The 23,129-nt window shown below is 35.4% G+C and overlaps 1 long non-coding RNA gene across 1 annotated transcript in view; it reads right to left on the reverse strand.

Moving 5' to 3' along the window:
* LOC108351242 (uncharacterized) overlaps nt 1-23,129 on the reverse strand; it is a 122,193-nt gene that overhangs the window by 9,113 nt on the left and 89,951 nt on the right. Inside the window, exon 2 of the long non-coding RNA XR_001838442.3 lies at nt 9,805-9,892. This is a non-coding gene — a long non-coding RNA (uncharacterized LOC108351242). The remainder of the gene's footprint in view (nt 1-9,804; nt 9,893-23,129) is intronic.

A 23,129-nucleotide genomic window follows, 5' to 3' on the forward strand; every position in this document is an offset into this window, starting at 1 on the left:
CATTGTCAATCAAAACTGGAATAACCAGTAACTAAGCAATAGAGAAAATAGGGTGGGACTTCTATCAGCCAAGGAAGGAGGGACAGAAAGAGAGGATGAGAGGAGTCACCAGGAGAAAGGGGTCTAAAGAGACATCAGGGTAGAACACCCCTGAACCTCTGAGGAAAAGACCAATACAAAAATGCAAGTGTATCCCGGATTTTGACTGGGGAGGTAGCCCGACAGAAGATTAAAATAGATCAATAACTGTCAAGGTATTTTGTAGTAAAGCTTGAGTAAATAAATCCTGTCTTTCTGTGTCAATATTGGGGATAAAGAGGTATAGCCAATGTATTAATTGCCTGTATAAATTCATATTAAAATTACTATTGCAATTCATAATAAGAGAAAAGTACATTTTTAATTATTCATTTTACTTTTGAGATTATACTTATATGTATTACATAATACATGTAATTATGAAATACAATTATATAGCATTTTTCTCTTTACCTTCCTCTCTCCAAACCCACATATAATATACCTTACTCTTGAGAAAAGAAAAATTTTAAAGGACTATGAATAGAAAAAAGAAGAGATTTTTCGGGGGAAAACATTACACTAGTTCCAATATCCAAGAAAAGAAAATAATATACTTTAAAATGCATAAAGGGAAACTGGATGTTATGAATACCAAAAGGAAACATGTCAACAGCATTTTTAGCAATTTATTGAATTTAATTAAAATATATTTGCAACATGTCACCCTCTTCATCTATCCCCTCCCAAATTCATTCTTTAATTACCATTGTTAAATGTATAATATGTGTGTGTGCATATGCATGTATATAAACACAGCTGCTAAGTTTATTTAGAGTTGCTTATATGTATATGTTTTAAGGCTTTCCACTTAGATAACCAGTTAAGGATTTATCCCTGGGAAAAATTCATTATCCCTCTCCCGAGAAGCGGTTAATTCCCTATAGCTTTTCATTTGGGGTGGAGAACTTTGAGATTTTCTGTATCCACATTAGCATGTCATCTTGCATTTTTGTTGTTCAAGTCTTGTTTAAGTAACCATATTTTGTTAAGATCTGATAGGTGTAGTTTCCCTGTCAAGTTTAAAAGACATAATCTCAAAGCAGACCTCCTGGAACATTGGCGCCAACAATCTTTTCATCTCTTTTCTTGATGTTTCCCTGAGCCTTTAGTCCAGGGGTTGCATTATAGATATATTTTAAATATTTATTTATATGAATACATTATAGCTGTCTTCAGACACACCAGAAGAGGGCATCAGATCCCATTACAGATGATTGTTAGCCACTATGTGATTGCTGCGATTTGAACCCAGGACCTCTAGAAGAGCATCCAGTGCTCTTAACCAGTGAGCCATCTCTCCAGCATATTATAGATATATTAATAGGCATTGGACACCACATAGTCATTGTTCTCTGCTTTTTGACCAGTTGTGTCTTGTGTAACTATCTCTATGACAAGCTTACCTGATAAGGGGTGAGAGCTATTCTCATCTGTGGCTATCAGATTAAGTATTTTCAATTTATTTAAGAATTATACCAACTTGAGAAAAAAGCATTCTCCTTTAAGATCCCTGACCTAGAGAGAAGGCTTAGCAATTAAGAGCATTGACTGCTTTTCCAGAAGTCCTGAGTTCAATTTCTAGCAACCTCATAATGGCTCATGACCATCTGTAATGGGGATTCGATGCTCTCTTCTGGTGTGTCTGAAGACAGTGACAGTGTACTCACATACATGAAATAAATAAATAAATCTTAAAAAATTATCTCTGACCTCCCTAACAAAATGTAGGTTAAAAATAAATTCCCCTTCTTAAATAGACTTTAAGACCAATTGTAGAGTCATTGTCTATTATCAAGATATCAATGTCACTATTGCATATGTCAGATATTTATTTTCATCATTGTTGTGATTCATAGAAATCACAGCCTTGTAGAATTACTTATTGTATTAGCTTCTGGTATTCTGGAAGCTAGTCTTCAGGAAGGTGGGTTTTCGCTCAGATAGAACTTGAATCCTTGATTCCTATGCCTGAAATGTGTCGTGTCTTTAGCAATGTGGACTTCCAACTTCTAGAAGGCAAGTATGCTTAACAATTTTTTTTCATTCTTTGGAGAGTATCTTGGACTTTGATAATCAACAACTCAAAAGATTTTTTTAAATGCATTATACTGAAGTCTTTGTTTGATTATCTATTGCTCTAGAGGGGAGTATTGGCACTTGAAGTGGAATAGCTATGTGTGTGCATGCATATATGAATGTGTGTGTGTATACATGTGTGTACATGTATGTATGTGTTAGAATTCTCATTTTCTCACCTGAAAAATTGTCATAGCACTTAAAGACATGCCAAGTCCATATCTTTTTTTTATCTTTTTTTAAACTTTTTTTAAATTTGTTTTCATTGGACATATTTCTTTACTTACATTTCAAATGGTATTCCCTTTCCCGGTTTCCTGTCCATAAGCCCGCATCCCCACCCCCTCCCCCATACAAGTTTTCCCCCTTCCATCTCCCTTACTGCCCTCCCAACATTCCCCTGCGCTAGGGGTCCAACCTTGACAGAACCAAGGGCTCCCCCCTTCCACTGGTGCCCCAACAAGGCTATTCTCTGCTACATATGCAGTTGGAGCCCAGGGTCAGTCCATATATAGTCTTTCAGTAGTGGTTTAGTCCCTGGAAGCTCTGATTGGTTGACATTGTTGTTCTTATGGGGTTGCAAGCCCCTTCAGCTCTTTCAATCCTTCCTCTAATTCCCCTAGACAGGGTCCTGTTCTCAGTTTAGTGATTTGCTGCTAGCATTGATCTCTGTATTGGACATGCTCTGGATGTGTCTCTCAGGAGAGATCTATATCCGATTCCTTATGTTTACTTTTTTTAAAAAAATGTGTATTACATATATATATAATATTTGAAATTTTACATACACTAATAGTTTCTATCTCTATTTTACTAAACTTACTTTCATAAAGATAAATTTTTAAATGTGGCTCTTATACAAGGTCAGTAGAATTTTAATTTATATATGCATCTAAGAATATCTTATTGATGATCAAGCAATGTTGGATGATATTTAAAGTAAACAAATGACTTGTCATTTATTTTATTAAATAAATTAGGTTACTTTATTTTAATAAAACCAATTTGATATGTACTTGAGATATTAGATATTGCAGTCCATTAGTAACAATAAATAAAATATTTTTAAAATGAAATGCAAATGAAAATCTATGAAGTTAAAATATTTTCATCAAAATATAAGGCAATGCAAATCTTCTAAATGTTAAAATCATACTTCAGGGTATTTTTTCAAAAGTATTCGAAATCACCCATTAAAATAAGATTAAAATACAATTACAGCTAGTCAATTTTAAACTTCAATGAAACATTTAAATACAACTAAGTATTTACATATTTCTGAACATTTAAGAACAATCTATTTGCAATCCTAGTATTTAACTCAGTAAAATTGCCAATGAACTAATATGTCTCAAGCTACACATATACAAGTAAAAGTATAATGTATTTAATATTATGCACCTTCCAGGTGCAACTGTTGTGATTGCATGGTAATTACACTAATTGTAATTGTACGTGAATAACTTTATAATAAATAGGAAATCACAAAGCAGCAATGGAGTGAATCTCAGGACTTCCGGAATGAATCAGTTCCATATGAATCAATTCCATATGAATCAGTTTCATTCTTTTCTCTGCAGTAGTATTTTTAAATGACTGATAAGCTGTCTTAACACAGCTGGGGCTACAGAAACACTATCTCTTCCCATAATGGAGCTTGCCTTTTTGCTTGTCTAGATTGTGTAAGACATATGTACAAAGTAATTTTTTTGTTGGTGAACGAAGATTGCTTAGAACCAGACAAACAATATATGAGTCATTAAAACTGTCAAGGAGTTGAGTGATGACACACCAATGCAAAGGCACGGAATTGAGGAGGTCATGGGTCCTGCCGCTAGTGGAAGGACACCTCTGTACCATCAGAAGCTGGCCTTATATGAGACCTTTCTGCTGTGGCTTATTACACAAGTATGAATTCCTGCATGCAGTTTGGGGTGATTTTTACTAACTATGTCTACTGCCTGTGATTTTTTTCCCTATTACCTGCACAAGGTGTTTCTTATTCTCTTCATATATTTTAAAGATCAGAAAGATTCTTTTATGATATCTGAATATATGCCAAGTTTTCAAAGAAAAAGAAAAAATTGAGGGAATAATTAGCCATTAGAAGTAGAGAATATTTTCTTTTCATAAATGTAACAGAAGTTCTGGAGAATGCATACAGGTTTGAGCTGTATCATCTGCTATTTTAATTGGGAAAGATTTTAAATACTTACCGGAAACAGAAAGAAATTATATCTACTCCTTCTTATGATCAATGTTTATTCGTGGTTTAAGCAAATCCTTCAAGAAATAATCAGCCAATGATCTTTACAGCAATTCATAGAACAATGCAATAAAGATAAATGACATATAAATATCGGCTTTGTATAACAAGATTGCAGAAAAAAACAGCATGCAGAATCTATATATTTTTACACAAAGGTATATATGGCACAGGAAAATACCAAGGAAAACTTTAGCTATAATTATTTTCAGGATGTGAATTTTTAAGTGTTGTTTATCACCACTTCTGGGTCTAACTATATTATTTTTAAAATTGACATATATGTAGCTGACTGTGTGTGTGTGTGTGTGTGTGTGTGTGTGTGTGTGTGTGTGAAAAGTGAACTCACCTGAGAAAATACCTCTATCAGATTTGCCTATAGATGAGTGGTAGGGCCGTTTTCTTGATTAATGATTAATGAAAGAGGGCCTAATATACTGACCCTTGAGCAAGTGGGCTAGGACATCCTTGTCATCCAGAAGGAGTGAAATAACATGTCCATGAGCTTCGTTGAACAATGTAGCATATAGTGTTGTTAAAGGTACTTCTGATAAAGCACCATGGTTGGCTAAGAGGGAAAGATAAATCAACCTCTGATCAACCTTCTCGCATAGTCTCCATACAACAAAACTGAATAGATTTAAGTCTAAAAATAGTTTCAAATCCACAATCAATAATTTCAATAAATTTAACTTAATTAGAATCACCATATAATAATAGGTATTATTTTGTGGAATGACAGTTTCCACTAGTTTTTAAACTTACCTTCCAATTGTAGACCACTGTGTCTGCGTCAAACATGCTATTAAGCTTTTAAATATTCTTTGATATCCTCTGCAGGTTAGTACTAATTTACCTTTTCAAAGAGCACAGTGATGGTGCTTAATTTATTCAATGTAACTTTTCAATTGCTACAATGAATATCAAACAAGTATTCTATGAAACTTATTTCCACACATTTTCAGAAAAAAAGAAGTCATAGTCCAATGAGCTTAGAAGGCACATTATAATTTATCTCTTCGGGAAATTGAAACAAATATTTAAAATATGTTTTTTAAAGTTCTTTATCTGTTATTTGTATGTGTGTGCACATGCATGTATGTATGTGCATCACATGTGTTACTAAGAAGGATATCAGATAACTGTTGGGTTGACTCCTATAGTTGTTCTTTAAAATCCATTCTTGTACTCTGCTATGGACACACACACACACACACACACACACACACACACACAAACACAAACACATACACACACACATACACACAAACACATACACACACACATACGCACAGCTAAAACTAAAATCAAGTAAATGTAACCTAAAACAATTTAGTTCACAAAAAGTTGTTCCCATTACATTTTTCACACTCAACTTTATTATGGTGTCATATATTAATACAATGGGTGAGGATTCTCATTATTTATAGAATTGCAGCATTTAAGTTAGAAGAGACCCGTTTAAGTATTGCATAGCACATTCAAAAATTCTAGAGAACAACCCATGGATGGCAGCACATTTTGTATTCCGGAAGATAACTGCTTCAAGTTGTTTTCCCCTCTGTGATTCGTGTTTATGCCTCGCCTCTGAATCATACATGAAAACAGGCAGCTGAGTGTACACTGTCAGCTACTAAGCACTTTTTAATGAACCAGACCACACTTTGCTTGCACATGTATCAATGTTTATGGTTTTGTTTCATGACAGCGCCAGAATAAAAATAATTTCAGCCTAGAGAAAATGAAACCTTCCAGTAATGAGGGCTTCAGAACAGGACCCAACATCCCTCTGGGTTTAATCACTCATTTTATCTGTTACTCTATTTCTTATCTGTGTAGTATGTTATGGGGTATATGATTTATTCATAGAAGGCTCTCTTACTTCTGAATGAATGATTGTACACTAAACCCTGGAAAGTCATGGCAAAATCTATTAAAGGAGGAGAATGATAATCAAGATAGCATTCCTTCTCTACCAAGGCATTTTTAGATGAACAAATCCTATTGATCGTTACATTTGAACCACATGAAAACATCAAAACTCACTATTTTTAGCCAAAATTTGTTAATTTTATGGTTAAATATAATTCAAAATTTACAATTTTCACCTATAACAAAAGACTACTTTGTGATTCTAAATAGTTAGCACAGGTTTGGTGTAATTTTCAGTCTCACTTCAGCATAAAACTCAATAATAATGGACAAGTTCTAAACACGGGCCCCACCCTTGCTGATGGTCTGCTGGGCTACCAACGAAGAAATTATTTTCTTTAAGAGGATAGCTACTGAGAACCTGTTCATTTCCTGTCTGATATCTAACACCATGCCTATGAATAAAAGAAAAGTGATGTTACTGAGTACAGCACAATGATAGAGGTCTAGACTTTCATGTGTGAAACCAAGGATTTGATCCACAGTACCACAAATATACATAAAAAATTGAAATAAATAACAAAAAAGAGAACAAGATGGAAAGGACAATATTATCTCTAATGACTTTAGCATGATCAGATATCTAAAAACATAATATGTAAGAGCAAACTTTCCAAATGTAATCATTTGGGGTTGTATTTTTTTTTTGATACTTGCGATCAGGCAGGCTTTAATTAATGAAAGTAAGTAATAAAACATATATGTTGTGAATAGAAGTTATGGATTATGTGAGATAAAGGAGGTAATCAGACTAGTACAATTGAGGCTTAATTTCAGAGAGCTAGGTATGACTTGGCAGCCCCAGAGTCATCAGGCCTCAGCACTACTAGATACAGTATTCAGTATTCTTATTCTCCACAGAACTTAGGTACCAAATGAAAGTGAAAGTATGTATGTGTGTGTGTGTGTGTGTATATATATATATATATATATATATATATTACTTTCTCTGACATCATAAAAAACTATGGACACCATGTTTTGTTGTTCAAATTACTGTAAATTTATTTTCTTACACTTTAGACAGCTGAAAGCTGACAGGTTGTGCCGCTAAGCTGGGATGAGGCTAGAATCTGTATTTTGCTTCTTTCACCATGAGACCAAGTTCCAGAACCTGCTTTTGTCTCTGTGCCTTCTCCTCTGTGTGTCTGTAGTAATGAATAATTAGGTAAGTGTCTGTCTGTCTATCTTTGCTTGCCTCTTTCCATGTGTAGAAGTACAGATTCTCTGGTGACCTTTCTTACAGACATCAAACACAATTTTGGATGTCTGTTCTTTTTTTTTTTATTTTGTATGAAATAACGTCTCTTTGTTGATACCTAAACCCGCTTGCTCATTCATTCATTCATTCATTCATTCATTCATTTATATACTCCAGGTTTATTCCCCTCCAGGTCCATCTTCTGACTATTCCACATTCCATACATCTTCACATTCCACATTGCACCCCCTATCTCCACGAGGATGTCCCCACCTACTACACCACTGGATCTCTAAATTTCTTGGGACCTCCAGTCTCTTGAGGGTTAGCTGCATCTTCTCTGATTGAACCCCGACCCAGGAGTCCTCTGCTGCATATGTGTTGGGGGCCTCATCTCAGCTGGCCTATGCTGCCTGGCTGGTGATCCAGTGTCAGAGAGATCTCGGGGGTCCAGGTTAATTGAGGCTGCTGGTCCTCCTACAGGGTTGTCCTCCTCCTTACCTTCCTCCAGCTTTTCCCTATTTCAACCATAGGGGTCAGCAGCTTCTGGTCATTGGTTGGGTGCACATATCTGCATCTGACTCTTTCAGCTGCTTGTTGGGTCTTTTGGAGGACAGCCATGATAGGTCCCTTTTTGTGAGCACCCCATAGCCTCAGCAATGGTATTAGGTCTTGGGGCTTCCCCTTGAGCTGGATCCCATTTTGGGCCTGTCGCTGGACCTTCTTTTCCTCAGGCGCTTCTCCATTTCCATCCCTGCAGTTCTTTCAGAAAGGAACAATTGTGGATCAGAGTTTTGACTGTGGGATAGCAATCTGATCCCTCACTTGATGTCCTGTCTTTCCACTGGAGGTGGGTTCCAATAAGATCCTTCTCCCAAGTTTAGGGAATTTCATCTAGGGTACCCCTCTTTGAGTCCTGAGAGTCTCTCACTTCCTAGGTCTCTGGTACATTCTGGAGGATCTTCTGAACCTCTTTCCTATGGAGTAGCCTGTTTCCATTTTCTCTGCTGGCCCTCAGAGCTTCAGACCTTTTCCCCCATTCAATACCATATCAGGTCCCCACCTCCCCTGTTACTGCACCCTCAATCCCTTTCCCACCCTTGTGCCTCCCTCTGTCATCCCATGTTGTTACTTTCTTCTCCCTCCTAAGTGGGACTGAGGCATACTCACTTGGGCCTTTTCAGCATGTTGAACTTTTTCAGTTCTTTGGACTCTATCTTGAGTATTCTGTGCTTGTTTGTTTTTTTTGTTTGTTTGTTTGTTTGTTTGTATTGGGTGTTTTTTGTTTTGTTTTGTTTGTTTTGTTTTTTCTCTTTTTTGGCTAATATCCACTTATTAGTGAGAGCACACCATGCATGTCCTTCTTGGTCTGAGTTACCTCTCACTCAGAATGTTATTTTCTAGTTCCATCCATTTGCCTGCAAAACAGAATGTCCTCTATTCTTAATAGCTGAGTAGTATTCCATTGTGTGAATGAACCACATTTTCTGTATCCATTCTTCTATCGTAGGACATCTGGGTTGTTTCCAGCTTCTGACTTTCATAAATAAGACCTTTAAGAACATAGTGGAACATGTACCCCTGTGGCATGGTGGGCCATCTTTTGGTTATGTTCCCAAGAGTTACCACTCTTGCTAGGTCTTTAAGTAGATCTATTTCCATTTTTCTGAGGAACCTCCAAATTGATTGCCAGAGTGGTTCCAGGCTTGCTCTTTTACAGTTTCCTGTCTATAGCTCCCAACTCCCTACCCGGGTGTCTGGGATTAAAGACACTTATGCTAGTGCATCCTGTTTGTCTTCAGGTTTGTTCTACAAATGCTTTTTTTACTGAGTCCTATCCTCAACTCCTCTCCCAGTCTTTAAGGAGAAGAATTTTTAATGGATTTGGGCCAAACAGCAGTTCCTGTCATTTCAATATTACAGATTTATTAAATTGTCAAGATCCCTTTTTCCAATGAAGTCCTATTTTCAGACCACATTAGAGTATTAGAACAAGGCATATCTTTAGGGAGGAGCTACCATTTCATTCACTCCAGAAAAAACTAGAAATCAACCACTCCAGAAATCAACCTTTTGATTTCTCAAGTAATATTATGATTTTGGCTCAATTCTTTTTTTTTCTTGACTCACCACCAGTCTGAGCTCTCATGAGGCCCCTTTTTCATATTCAATATAAAAATGAATGCATTGAGAAACACATCAATCATATTTGCAACATACAGAAGAAATTTGCAAAGGGGACCTGTACCTTGTATGTCCTCTGGTCCCTGGAGATGACGTTCTCAGAAGGAGAATGAGTTTATACCACGATTTAAATCTTCATCAAGCAAGTCTTGCTGAATTGAAAATAACAGCAGATCAAAATAAAATTCTTATAGCTATAAGCAATTTACTTTTTAGAATAAATTCCCCTTGTTTTGCCAGACTATTCACAAGGAACTGTGAGTCAAAAGCTATTGGCAGTGCTATTCAGGAGAGTAGTATAAGGGCTTCCCATACCTCTTATTTCTGTAACACTGATGAAAGAATTTCAATGCCAATGATCAAAGATTAAGTCTTGTGGAGTTCTTTACTTTTTGAAGTTAACTTGCAAAAATTATGAATGTCTTTTTAAAAAATTTTAAGTGTCGAGAAAGTATATATGAGGCTGAAGAAATAGCTCAAAGATTAAGAGAGCCTATTGCTCCTATAGAGAACCTTAGCTCAGTTTCCAACATCAACCTTAGAGGGCCAAAACCTGTGTGCAACTCTAGCTCCAGGGTATCTGACAGCCTCTTCAGGCCTCCTCAGGAACCTGCACCGGCTTGCATATAACCACATATTTACACAGTTAAACGCAAAATCAATCTTTTGTAAAAAATGATAAAATAATAATAATAATGAGTGATAAGAAAATATCTAGACTAATGATTTTACGAGTTTTGAAATGTTTTACTTATTTATCGATTGTGTTTCCTAATAAAGTTATTATGTCATCCAGCCTGATATTGAACTGTAAAGCCAAATAACCAGCAGTCAGGGGCCAAAACTGCAGCACTGATCCTCCCACTCAGCTCCAGGTTTTAGATTTATTATAAAATAGAAGACACTCATTTTTCCTATAACTTGTAAACTCAGTATTCTTTTCACTTACTGGGCTCATTTGTCTCGCATTACCAGTTCCTCTTTTTATTTCTGTTTACTCACAAATTATAAAAAATCAAAAGTTTCGCATGTGACCATCATTGCTCTGAAATTACCTTACAATTGCAAAATAACATTTTCACCATGAAAATGAATCAAACACTCTAAGGCTGGCTGGAAGCATCCAGCACTAATGCCTGCTTTCAAGTGTTGGGCATATTTTTCATGAAGGGATTTCTTAGGAAATGATTAGTATTTATGTGTTAGTAAAATAGGTAAATGAATTAAAAGATCATTTCTTGATCTTATTAGGGGTCTTTTCTTCTTAAGGACTACAACACTGATAGTTGACATAATGAAATACACATTATAATAAAATCTGACACAAGGTCTCTACAAATGCTAAGACAACATAAAAGAGATACCAATAACAAGGTTTGAGTGGGAAGAAATTTCCATTAGCCACTAGCCACCATTACAAAGGAATGAGAGTTCCGTTTGTTTTTTTTACAAGTCATTTTGGCACTTAGTCTTATCTGTCTAACCTGTCATGACTCTTAAGACAGAAACATGGAAGCTTAGTTACATCTGGAAGCTAAGGGGGAGAGGTGCAAGGAGGTAGAGGGAACATGTTTCTGGGTAAGTTGAGGAAAACCAGTAATCACATCATCTCCATGTATTCCTCAAATTTTCTAAGTGTGACACAGTATCAGAGAAAACAACTAAAGGAAAGAAGGCTTCATTTTGACTCATGGTCTCAGTTCAGGGTCATAGAATTCCATTGCTTTTAGGTCTGTGGCAAAGCCTCAACATGGAAAAGGCATGGCAAGGGTAGGACAGAGGAAAGCTGGTGATTCTAATAGCCAGTTAGCTGAGACAGGTGTTCAAGCACCAGGCAAAGGGAAGACCTATGCCTTCAAAGCGTATTCCAGAAACCTGCTTCCTCTAAAGAGGCATACTTTCTAAGAGGCCATTAACTATGAAAATGTCAACAAATGCAGCCATTGTTGAACTTGGCACCATCATGACCCAATCTCAGAAAGTGCTACTAGCTGTAACCAGAGCTAAAAACACAGGAGATCCTTCTTATTCAAACATTATGGCTAAATTTGAAACATTTGCTTTTAATGCCTCCAACACAGAGCCTTTTAGCCTGATGTAGGTGGTTTACAAGGCAATAGATAACCAAACTCCTGGTAAATATGTTTCTTTCAGTCTGATTCTGTTTTTCTTCTTGCCTTACAGATTTGCCTCTGAGACACAGCCAGTTCCTCATTACTATGCTGAGGAACAAATTTAGCTTCGTTGTCTTCACAGGTTACTTGGCTGGTTCTGGATTAGAGGTAATTGGTGAATGCGCAACAGACAATCATGGCTTAGCATATTCATAAGCACTGAGATTTACTTCTATTTAGAAAAAAACAATGAAGTGCTATGACTTCATAAAAACCAATGTTTTTTTTTTTAATTTTTGATTCATTGGGTAGGAGACCTCCCTCATGAATAAACTGTCAGTATGCAGAGGAATCTGTAAAAACTAACCTCAAAAAAAGAACTATGTTGATGTTGTCATTGGCACAATGATTTACTGATTAGAAGGAACTGGCTGTTCATGCGGCTGGATTGTCAACTCAGTATGGGGTTGGTCTGTCAACGTGGAACACAGAAATTTTCTGAGTAGGTAAGGATTTCATCTTTTTCTTATCATTAAAGATGTGTTTTCATTAGCCTATGCAGTGAAATACAAAGGCTTGGTCTTAAGTAAATGAAACAATTTGTCACTGCATGTGACAAGTCTCCCTCCCTGCGATAATGAGCACTGTTTGGGAGAGGAGAAGGCAAAGAACTTGAAATTGAAATATAAAGAATGAAGCTGACAGCCCCCACACTGAAAACAGATCCTTTGCTTTCGAGTGTAAATCCACCATTTATTATGTCCCCTGTTCATTGTGTTTTAACTCTGACCTTGAGAAACCACAAGGGAATGGACTACTCAAAGGAAGAAAATAACTAGGCTTAAGGGGGTATTTTTCTTTTGTTTAAATTACCTAAAGTAAGAAAGAATTATCAAGGCTTTGTAAAAATAAACTTTGACTCCTTGCTAATTATCAACAGAACAATTTCATCACTAATTATTTGCTTCACATCGAAAAGTTTCCAAATCCATAGAACACTTAAAATAAGGTTTATTAAATGGTATGATTATGCTGCCAAATAGCATGTGATGTTTATACAAATGGAATTGTTTACTACTTCTGTAAATGAGTAGTATAAAATGGGAATATTTATACTCTGAGGAAATTTGGTGACATTAAAGATAGCATAATTGTCTTCTTTTAATCTTTTTCAGCATCTTAAAAGTCAATGCTGTATATGATATGGAGTTGTTCATAATCATTTATAAAATATCAGTAGAGTTTAAAGGGGGAGTTGAACAAGGGGATTTGAATGAGGAATTAACTATAATATTAGGACATTGTACAATTGTGGCTGAAGAAGGATAGAATGTTATGAAAAGTATTGGGGAGGTTAAGTAAAAGTCAATAAGCATCTCTACTGAAATACAGAGCTGGCCCAGTGGTTAAGGCTGTGAGAGATTCCAGAAAGCTGGTCATTTTTGGTAAATTAACATAGGACATTAGGGTCACCTAGGGCAAAGATTCACCATTGCAACTATTGCTTTCAAAGGTCTCCAGTCCAAACATGGGATGATAGCTTCCTTGTTACGGGCAAGTAGGGATAGTGGTACAAGAAATATGCACAAGGAAAAGGGAACCGAACTGGTTCTTTTGTCACACTATCTCATCCAATGACCACCACAGAATAACAACAGACCCTCCTCCACTCATTCTAACATCAAGCAAATGCCAATTTTGGTCAAGCCTTGATGAGAGCATCGAATTCTAAAAACATAGTTTTAGTATAAGGATGGGTTGTCAGTTATTTAAATCTGTTCTTAGTACTGTTTATGTGAGAAAACATTTTTATTACATAGCTTTGCAGTTTTTGTTGCTGCTTCCAATTTTTTCCTAAGTAATCCTTTTCATTTTTATTTTCTGGAACATGACTAAATGTATAATGGGTCGTCTGCTCTGTTTATCTCCCAACATGCTTTGGGTTTTGATGCATGAAAACTACCATTTTGTTTTATGCTGATATATTTCTAGATGTTTTGGAAAGTTTCTTACTGGAAGAAATTTTATAATTATCATATATTTCACAATGTAGAAAGTCTTTTTTTTCCTGCCAAGGTTTAAATATCTGAAAAGGAGTTATATTGTGTGTATTTTCTTTGTCACTTAATACAATGAATTACATAAATGAATGTCCTAACAATAAGTTATTTTTGCAGCACTGCATCCCTAAAGTTGTCTTGATGCATGAATTCTCCATTCTGATACTGTAGTATGCACACAACTGTTTATCAGTGAAAATGTTTAGCTATGTTTTCTTTGACTTTAGGTTCCTTCCTAGAAGTTTATCAACCTAGGTTTCAATGCTATATCTATTTTCACTGATCTACCTGCCTGTCTCTGTCCCAATACCACACAGTTTTTATCACTATTGCTCTGTAATATTGCTTGAGGTCAGGAATGGTGAGTCCATAGAAGTTCTTTTAGTTTTGAGTACAGTTTTTGCGATCCTGGGTTTTTTGTTATTCCAAATGAATGTGCAAATTGCTTTTTCTAATTCTATGAAGAATTGAGCTGGAATTATGATGGTTATTGCATTGAATCTGTAGATTGCTTTTGGCAAAACGGACATTTTTACTATATTAATCCTGCCAATCCATGAGCATGGAGGGTCTTTCCATCTTCTGTGATCTTCTTAAATTTCTTTCCTCAGAGACTCGAAGTTCTTGCCATACAGATCTTTGACTTGCTTAGTTAGGGTCACATCGAGGTATTTTATATTATTTGGGAATATTGTGAAGAATCTCAGCCTGTTTATCCTTTGAGTAGAGGAAAGCTACTGATTTGAGTTACTTTCATACCTAGCCACTTTGCTAAAGTTGTTTATAAGGTTTAGAAGCTTTCTGGTGGAACTTTTGGGATAATTTAAATATATGATCATATCATCTGCAAATAGTGATATTCTGACTTCTTATTTTCCAATTTGTATCTGTTTAACCTCCTTTCATTGTCTGATTGCTCTGGCTAGGACTTCGAGAACTATATTGAATAAGTAGGGAGAGAGTGGGCAGCCTTGTCTAGTCCCTGATTTTAGTGGGATTGCTTCAAGTTTCTCTCCGTTAATTTAGTGTTTGCTGTATATGGCTTTTACTATGCTTAGGTATGGGCCTTGAATTCCTAATCTTTCCAGGACTTTTTTTTATCATGAAGGGCTGTTGAATTTTTTCAATTGCTTTCTCAGCATCTAATGAAATGATCATGTGTCTTTTTTTCTTTGAGTTTGTTTATGTAGTGGATCACGTTGATGGATTTCCATATATTGAACCATCACTGAATCCCTGGGATGAAGCCTACTTGATCATGATAGATGATGATTTTGATGTACTCTTGGATTTGGTTCGCAAGAATTTTATTGAGTATTTTTGTGTCTATATTCACAAGGGAAAATGGTCTGAAGTTCTCTTTCTTTGTTGGGTCTTTGTGTGGTTTAGGTATAACTGCAATTGTGGCTTCATAGAAGGAATTAGGTAGCACTCCATCTGTTTCTATTTTGTGGAATAGTTTGGACAGTGTTGCTATGAGGTCTTCTATGAAGGTCTGATAAAGTTCTGCACTAAACCCATCTGGTCTTGTGCTCCTTTTGGTTAGGAGACCTTTAATAACTGCTTCTATTTCTTTAGGACTAATGGGGTTGTTTAGATGGTTCATATCTTCCTGATTTAATTTTGTCCATTTCCTCCAGAATTTCTAGTTTTGTTGAATATAGGTTTTTGTAGTAGGATCTAATGATTTTTTTTTAATTTCTTCAGATTCTGTTGTATTGTCTCTCTTTTCATTTCTGATTTTGTTAATCTGGATGTACTCTCTGTGCCCTCTGGTTAGTCTGGCTAAGGGTTTATCTTTCTTGTTGATTTTCTCAAAGAACCAGCTCCTGGTTTTTTGATTCTTTGTATAGTTCTTTTTGTTTCTACTTGTTTGATTTCAGCCCTGAGTTGATTATTTCCTGCCTTCTGCTCCTCTTGGGTGTATTTGCTTCTTTTTGTTCTAGAGCTTTTAGGTGTGCTGTCAAGCTGCGAATGTATGCTCTCTCCTATTTCTTTATGGAGGCACACAGAGCTATGAGTTTTCCTCTTAGCACAGCTTTCATTGTGTTTCATAAGTTCGCATATGTTGTGCCTTCATGGAAAGGAGTCTTAAGTTGTAAAAATATACTGCTTTGCTTGGAACGCTTGTATTCCACAGATTTGTTCTGGCATTAAACTCCCAGAACCCACATTATAGAAGGAAAGAGCTGCCTTTCCAGAATTCTCCTCTGATCTACACACATACAAACATCTTCCTGAAAGAATAACAACACACAAACACACACACACACACACACACACACACAGACACACCCTTATATATATATGCAAAAATGTTAACAAATAAATATAAAACTTTATGCCATAACATGAATTTTATGTTTACTTTAAAATCTACCACAATAACTTAGTTAAAACGTGTCCAAATTCCACCATTCCTTTTCTGTACTATGTGAATGGAGGGGCTTCAAGAGTCCACTAAGAGAAACTACTAGGAAATAAGGAATTTATTAGAAGAGTTACTAATCCAGACAGACAGGCAAGAGAATCATGGGAAATCAAAGGAGTATTCAGGCCTCACTGCCAGAGACTGACATGACAGGGTCTTTAAAGAGAGAAAACAGAGCAACTTCTTATGGTTCTTTGGGGGATGGGGTGGGTTTCAAGCAAAAGTCTATAGAGAGGCTTTATGATTCCCAGGGAAGAGGCAGGAAAAAGAAGAAGAGGACGCTTAACTTTGAGGTAAACTTGCTCCCTACGTGAGGCATCTTGGCACCAGAACTGTCTGTTTGCTAAGGACTTACCCACATTGTCTAGCTAGGGTGCCTGTTAGTATCTCTAAAAGTAGAAAGGATGCTGCTTGAGAGGCAACTAGATTGTGAATATTTTTTTCTTACAGTGAACTTGTTAAAACAGAAGCATCTGGTCTAGGGTACAGTCTCATGGTCGCCTCAGACTTCAACCCTGTGAAATTTGTAGCTTAAGGTGTCCATATTTTTACTGGGTTGGTTATGTTAAAAACAATGTATAGCACAATTTATTAGAATATCTCAGTATGAACTTTACTTATTCTGTCTGGGCAAGAAAAACCTAAAGCTAGAGTGTTTAAATATAATGTATTTCACTGAAATAAAATTATCAATTCTTTTTGAGTACCTTTTCCACTTTTAAATTCGTTGTAATACTCATCTCCCAAATTCATATTGATAATTTAGTAGTTTCATATTTGATAATTTATCCTAGCATTTTTCAGTTGCAGGTTCATATTGGTTATTTATTACTACATTTCTTAACATTAATTCACATTAATATATTCACATTAATATATTCACATTAGTATGTTCACATTAATATATTCAGTGAGTTAAAATTAAGATACTAAGGTTTTACTCTTGAAAACATATCCTATTTTAATGCAACCTGATCACTATAGACATTTACATTCATGCAACACCTTCTCAAAGACAAACTTCTAACTTAAAGCTTCCTCATTTAGATAACTTTCTAACTACATTCCTCTTATTAAATATTATACAAATATTGGAAATCCATGGAAGTCAGTAAATTTGCTAATATGATTGAAAATGGTAAAATTCTGGATAAAAAGATAAATTTTCCTAATATGTCCACTAGTATAAATGTTAAACAACTACCTCACTAATTAATAATCTTGTATTCTGTGTAGAAATCTTATAAGAGTAAGTTAAGAACAAGAAAAATTCTAAATAATCATTCAATTATTTTTGTAAATAACTAATTTTAATATAAAATAAAGTGTTCGTTGAGAAAATATTTTATCTCACTCTGAATTACATATAGAACAGTTAGATATTAGAAGGTCAGCTTAATGCTACATGAATTTAAATTACATGTAACTCTTGGACAAATTTTCATCCAATGCATACTGCCTCAGATATCAGCATAAACATCTGACTTATTTTCTACCTTCATTGAGACACAATTAAAGAATAAAAATTTTGCATACTCATTGTATACAGCATGACTTGTGCACGTCTATTAGCAAATGATTTGGCTGACAAAATTGGCTAATATATTGTATGGAATTGACTAATATATAATTAATAACTATGCAGTTATATGTGTTTTTATGTGGGTTACTTGAGTGTGTGCATATATGTGTGCATGCACGTATGTGTGTGTGAGCACAAGCACAGTTGAATGCTTAGGATACTTAAATATAATCTCTCCTACTTAAATATCAATATTTATTACAGCACTATTCACAGCACTCAGGTTATGACATTCATCCAGGTCCCATTAACGTATGGATGGATAAAGAAAAAGGAACAATATGCACAATCCGATGTAATACATGGAACTGGAGACCGTTGTATTAAGCAAAAGAAAGTGCAAATGGAAAGACAAGTGGCTCAAGATTTCTTGAAAGATGGAATTTAAATTTAAAAAGTATACCATGAAACTAGAAAGTAAATTCTGGAAGGGGGAAGGAGATCATTTTGCGGTAGCAGATAGGAAAAGATAATAGAGCAGCGTAACATTATACAAGGACATTACATACGTGAGTGCAACTAAACACTCAAATTCCATTAAAGTTAGGGATTAAATATTTCTATTATTCCAGAAGTTTCTCTTGTGGGCTTTCCCAGCAATTGTTCTTTAAACAACTATCATAAAGGTGTGTGTGTGTGTGTGTGTGTGTGTGTGTGTGTGTGTGTGTGTGTGTATGTGTATGCATGTATACATATTCTTTGGGAAATTCACATCATGCACCCCAATCACACTAATTTCACTGTCATCCCTTGGGACTGCACCCACAAAAAGATTTAAATAAAAAAATTAAATTAAACAAAAGAAAAACTTAAAAGTCAAATTTGTGCTCTCAGCATAGTCAAACTCGCAGTGGCCTGTGCCGTAAGTAGAACTGAGTATCTGAGTTCCTCCTGTCCAGCCTGTACGCCAGAAGCCATCACCTGTGAAGAGCCACTTCAGCATCCTTGTCACACGTTTTGCCTTTCAAGTAAATAGACATAAAAAGATCACCTGCTTTTTCTGTCTGGATTTCTTTCTGCAACAAGGCATCCCTCGTATTATTGGTGTGCAGGTCAGTATTCAGTTTTTTAACATGTCTGAGTAGTGAACAATAGTTTGAATAAAACAATAATGTATCTATTTTCCTATTCATAAACATTGCATTTGATTCTAGTTTTGACCTGCCCTAATGTAAAGTTTATAATTTTTTCACAAAGTCAAGTCACCTTGTGAGTATTTATGTTCCTATCTTTTGAACCAACTCTTGGGTATTATCTAATAAGATCAGCAATCTTTGTCTAAAATAACTATATAATGTAAAAACTATTAATACTGCATTATGTTTTTTGTTCTTCCATAAGCTGACCAGCCTTGAATGCTGTCAATCTTTGAGTCATGTTCATAACTATGGTATTACATTGTGAACTAAGATTACATTTCCCTAATCAGTAGTTCTCTTATGATCAGACACAGATTTTTATAACTACTGGACACTCGCTTATTTTTATTATTGGTCTTTATATATTCTCCTTCATCAAACATTTGTTCAGAACTTTTCTCATTTATATCAGAATGTTTTCCTTTACTTATTGTTTGAAAAGTACATTTCAATATCTATTATTTGTCTTTTATGACATGCAAAAAAGCAAATATGTTTTCCCAAATCATAGATTTTAATTTTTTAGCTGAACTATAAGTGTAATCAAATTGTATTATTTACACCTTCTAGATTGTATTATTTTATATTTGTGAGGTTATTTGTTGTTTTTATTTTATTTGTGTGTATATTTGGGCATGCCTTACTGTACATGTGGAGGGCACAAGAACATCATAGGATCCAACTCAATTTGTCAGCCTTACCCAGGAAGCACTCTCACACATTGAACCATTTAGTTGCTGGCCAACATTTAGTGATTTGTGTCTTAGTGGATGGGGCAAGTCTTTTCTAATTCAATTTTACACAGGTTTGAAATTGCATACTATCCGATTTAATTCTCTTAAAATGATTAGGAATTATGTTATAACCTTAATATTTCCCAAACCATTCCACGTTCCTAGAACCACACTGTTTGCTCTGTGCATCTTTTACAGGCTTCTTGTCTCGCACCTTCTTTTAATGTAGTCTCAAAATCTCTTCTGTTTAGAGTTGAACTATTTAGCCATAAATCTCCTGACTCTTCTCTCTCTACTTTTCAGGTCCTGAGATTAGAGATGAGCCTAGTTTACACAGTGCTGGGAGAGAACAAACCAGAATGTCATCTTCAGATATGGTGGCTGATAATATTGGATTGTTTCGATTTCTTTTCATTTATTTAATCTTAATTTTATTCTCTCTCTCTCTCTCTCTCTCTCTCTCTCTCTCTCTCTCTCTGCGTGTGTGTGTATTAAATGTCTCTAAGTGAAGTGCCCACAGGAGCCAGAAGAGCTGGTGTTACAGAGAATCGTAAGCCATTATACCTGGGAACTGAGAACAAAATCAGAGTCCTCTGAAGGAGAAGCAGGGCTCATAACTGCTGTGACATCTTCCTGGTCCCCATTTGCTTTGTTTCTATCTTCCTTTAATTTTGTAGTCCTATTTCCATTCATTTTCCTATACTTTGAGTAATCAAATGTCTCCTTAGAAATTTGATTTTTTTATTTACATTTAAAAAAATTTTAGAACTGTACAAGGCTACATATACCTCAGTTTTAATAAACAATTTAATTTTATATAAAATTAGTATTTAGTCTTTTAAAGACATAAACAGGGCAATCAAATTTTAAATTTGGGGTAAAATCAAGTTATAATCATGCAGAGAATGGAATTTAAGGCAGTAGAATATAGAACATGAGAAAATGAAAGATTATCAAATACATGTTTTAAATCATCATTAAATAAGTTAACATAGTGAGAATTAGAGCCATAAACATCAGTAATCAGAGATTTCCAAGACATTGGAGGGATAGGAAAAAAGGAATCATTGAAAGGTATGAGTGGTGGACTTATGAGAAAATGAAGTTAAAAATTGTATTTGATCAGATTGAGTGTTCTGGTATTACAGGTTGACAAGCCTCTGAGATATAGGTAAATGAGATAAATTTAAATTAAGAAGCCAGAAAATGAAATTAATTTGGAAGCTGTGACTGGTCATGGCTTTTGGATACACTCAATAGAAAGCATGAAATAGCAATTTCTTTTCATCTTGTGCAGATATTCGCATAATACAAAAAGTCACTGATATTCTAAAAATCTTAGTTTAGAAATACCTAAGATCTTTATCATAATGGAAGAGAGAATATGAGAGGGGAAAAACAATTTTGGGGGAGGTAGTCAGTCATAGAACATATGTGATTTGAAAGCAGAAGTGAGTAGCTGGGGTTAGGGATGGAAGAGGCAAGAGGCAAGAGGGCCTGTTTTGTTTGTTGTTTGTTTTGCTTTTTTTGTAACAAATTCTCAGTCATTTGATTTTACTAATGAAGACTCTGGAGCCCGGTGCAGGGATAAAAACCCGCTAGATCTAAGAGGCAGAGAAAGCATCCAGCTGACCTCCTTTCCACAACTGATGTTCCAAAAGGACTCTCTTCTTCTCCATGCCATCTCAAACTGAATGTTCCTCCCTTCTACCTCCTGTGTGTCTCTCTAGCCATCTTCCTGACTTCCCCTTATGCTCTATGACTTTTTCATGTTTCTTCCCTGTAAAATGGTTGCTTGTTCCACCTCTGGTTGACTTTATTTAATCCTGTTTACAATAAGCAGTAAGAGTGTGGATTAAAGATGTGTGTTAAGGCTGAACCACACCACAACTAGAAACAGATTTTCCCCCTAAACAACATGAGCTTGGGGTTCACAGTGTCATCAAATATTCTGCAACAAGCGCCAGAGGAAGTTAAGGGTTGGGAGGTGAAAGAAAAGAGAAGAAAGAAGTGTGACAAGAGGATCAGTGAAAATGAATGACTGAAAATACTATAAGGAAACTTACTATTCTATGCTAATTTTTAATAGACAACATGAAATACTCATAGAAGCAAATTGAACTATTCAAGAATGATGACGCAGCACCTCACAGATCAAACCTTTTCACTAAAAAATATTTCCAAACTGCCTAGTGATGAGTACACTACATTTTTTTTTGCTTGCAATCTCTGTTTTCTGTTGTAGGCAGCCTTTTGCTTGCCCTAACTCCCTAATGCATTCAGAAAAAGGACTCTCAAGTTAACCTGTCAAATTCAATTAGCTGTAACAAGCTGTCCATGTTGACATTTGCTGTAATTAATTGAGAAAACCAGCATAAAGTCTTTAGAGTTCTTCGTATATGAGTGTAAAGTCTCATGGGATCCTCTGCTCAAGTTGCAAATACATGGAGGTCTGTGATGGGATGTGAGTTGTGCCATGGAAGATATTTATTAGCACGCAAAATTCCAAACACTACCAAGTTTTTCCTAAAGAACCATGGTTGGAAAACACTGATAGTAGAATCGATAAGCAGTTAGTCGGGTACTTGGATAGTTGGTTACTTAGGTCATTGGGTTGACTTTCTCTACTCATTTATCTCAATAAGTGTTCCTGATTTTGCCTGTCACCATTTTTCTACATATTTTTGAAAAAAGTACTCAACTTTCTGTAGTACAGTGAACAATGACTTAAACAGCTTTATAGTATATGATAATACCATAAAGTAATGCAAATAATACACTGTTTCACAAATGGTAGGCAATATTGTCAATTATTCTTTTTCTTGTCAACACAATTAAGTAACACTGTCTTATCATGCTTAGATTCATCACCACAAGCATCCATAATAGGGTGCATTTGAAAGTGCCGACATAGACTACAACATCATTAATTAGAGCCTCATGCTTTTTCCAATCAAGTATTCATCTTTATCAGTGTGAATTTTGTTGCTGTAGCAGAATTTCTCAGCCTCCTTCCCTTGAGAATATAAATGGTCCTGAGTTAACTGTCTAAAATTTAAACTAATCACCACTAGATGGTAGCCTTGTCAGGCATCATTGATTCACATAACCAATTCCTAGGGCTATAGTGATGAGAGGGATATGGATTATACTCAACAATAATTTCAGGCACAAAGGAGTTAGTAATACCAGTAATTTATTTCTTAATTAATAAATATTAATACCTTACTGAATACCAGTTATGATAGCAATCTAAAACTTTAGTTTAATAGTCATAAAAATGTTTTGATTTTGTATTTTTAAGGAACTTTGATTTTTTTGATACCTAG

This window comes from Rattus norvegicus, chromosome 6 (genome assembly GCF_036323735.1).
Source record: "Rattus norvegicus strain BN/NHsdMcwi chromosome 6, GRCr8, whole genome shotgun sequence".
NCBI lineage: Eukaryota > Metazoa > Chordata > Mammalia > Rodentia > Muridae > Rattus > Rattus norvegicus.